At 38.7% G+C, this 1,604-nt stretch overlaps 1 long non-coding RNA gene across 4 annotated transcripts in view; it reads left to right on the top strand.

The window, feature by feature from the left end:
- The window catches only part of LOC113211478 (uncharacterized), a 19,709-nt gene extending 18,204 nt beyond the window's left edge, over positions 1-1,505 (top strand). For all 4 annotated transcript variants that reach the window (XR_008011557.1, XR_008011556.1, XR_008011555.1 and 1 more), the window contains 2 exons: positions 806-946; positions 1,397-1,505. This is a non-coding gene — a long non-coding RNA (uncharacterized LOC113211478). The remainder of the gene's footprint in view (positions 1-805; positions 947-1,396) is intronic.
- Positions 1,506-1,604: the final 99 nt, after the last annotated feature.

The following is a 1,604-nucleotide window of genomic DNA, read 5'->3' as shown; positions in this document are numbered from 1 at the left end:
AGTTTTCATAAACGTTTGGGTTATTAAAAGCAACTGTTTCCTGCCTGTTGTTCTTCACCTTGTTCTTCACTTCGCTAATTCTGAAAGGGTCTATTGTAGCCCCCCGCTCCTCATTTTGTCACCCTCACAGCTCTAGCTCATGACTCTCCTCCTGCAGATACGGAGGGAAATAATTAGGTTTTTAAGATAGAAAAGAGCGCCAGTTGGCTCATTTTCTGTCCTTAGGGAATAACTGCTATAAATCTCAGATATAGTCCCCAAAAGTTTAGAGTTCTTCAAGTGGGATTCTAATTTTTTGTTATTCAGAATAAATTTTGAAGCCTCTGAGATCCCTCATGTCTTTAACCTTTCTGCTGCACCAAGGATTGCGAAAGAGAATGGAGGACACCATGAAGCAGGACTGGAAGAAACGAGGGCTTACAAAAAAGTTTTACTTTATTTATTTTTATGAAATCTTACAAATATTAATTATGATGTGTTTAGGTTCATATCCCCTCATTGACTTTGCACTTTTTTCTGCTCAAAGACAGGCAGAAATATTCCAGTTCATGCCAACTGAATGCTCTTTTTCTCTTTAGTCCTTTAATAATTGATAAAAATGTAAAGTAAATAATATGGAAACAGAGTGAAAAGTGCATGAATATTTATGTATTCCACCTGTGAACGTTTGACGTTGAGTTGACATTGTTCGTCCTGGGCAATGCTTTTGAAGCATGGCAAGATAATGTTATGAAGCTCCCTGTAGAGGAGTTGGTGTGACCATGATATATGTAGACCTAAATTCTGTTTTTTACCCTTGTTGCAGGAAGACCGTCCCTGTGTTGCATTTGCGCTTGACATATCAGCTACGCAGCCGTCAGCTGTCACCCAATGTATGCCGAGTTGGCGTCACAGCACACATCATGAGAAATGGCCCCTTTTTCTCATGATCACGGGAATGAATCTGGTAAGTTTGGACTTTTTATGTACCGTTAACAAAAAAATATCAATACATTATGGTAGAGTCATGTTGGGTAAAAGTTTATTTTTGTATTTGTTTCTATTAGGGGGTCACTTGTCATATCTTTACTGTCTCTATGCTACCTCCACTTACACCGCTTATTACTTGATCCTATAGTGTGTTGATTTCAGTGGAGGGAAGTGAGAGAGGCAAATCATCAGAGTCAGTTACAGTAATGCTGCTATTTATTTCATTTGTCTGGTACAGTCGTAGTAAAATAGGAAGTGATGCTGGTTCTTGTCCAAAGGGATGTGCCTGGACTTGAAGCTGGCCACCTGTAACATAGAAAGTTCATTCGATGAGTTGGCGTCACAGTGATACAGATGGACCAGAACACGTTTGAGTTGAACTCTGAGATAATTTGAATTTACTTATATTTTTTCTTTCTTTTTTCAGGTATTCAGATTTGCCCCAAGTCACCACCAGAAACAAGCTGGCTACTTGAGGAAGACTTACTCTAATAATGTAAATGATTTGAAACAATAAAGAATAAAAAATGACTACATCTGACATTTTCCTTGATTTCATACACCTAATTCGTTAAAAGCTGTGGTAACTGTGGATGTAGTAGCAGACTGCCACCACTACAGCAGTGACGTCACGG

Source organism: Frankliniella occidentalis, unplaced genomic scaffold (assembly GCF_000697945.3).
Source record: "Frankliniella occidentalis isolate FOCC.00 unplaced genomic scaffold, Focc_3.1 Scaffold6, whole genome shotgun sequence".
NCBI lineage: Eukaryota > Metazoa > Arthropoda > Insecta > Thysanoptera > Thripidae > Frankliniella > Frankliniella occidentalis.
This window is presented reverse-complemented; position numbering and strand designations above follow the sequence as displayed.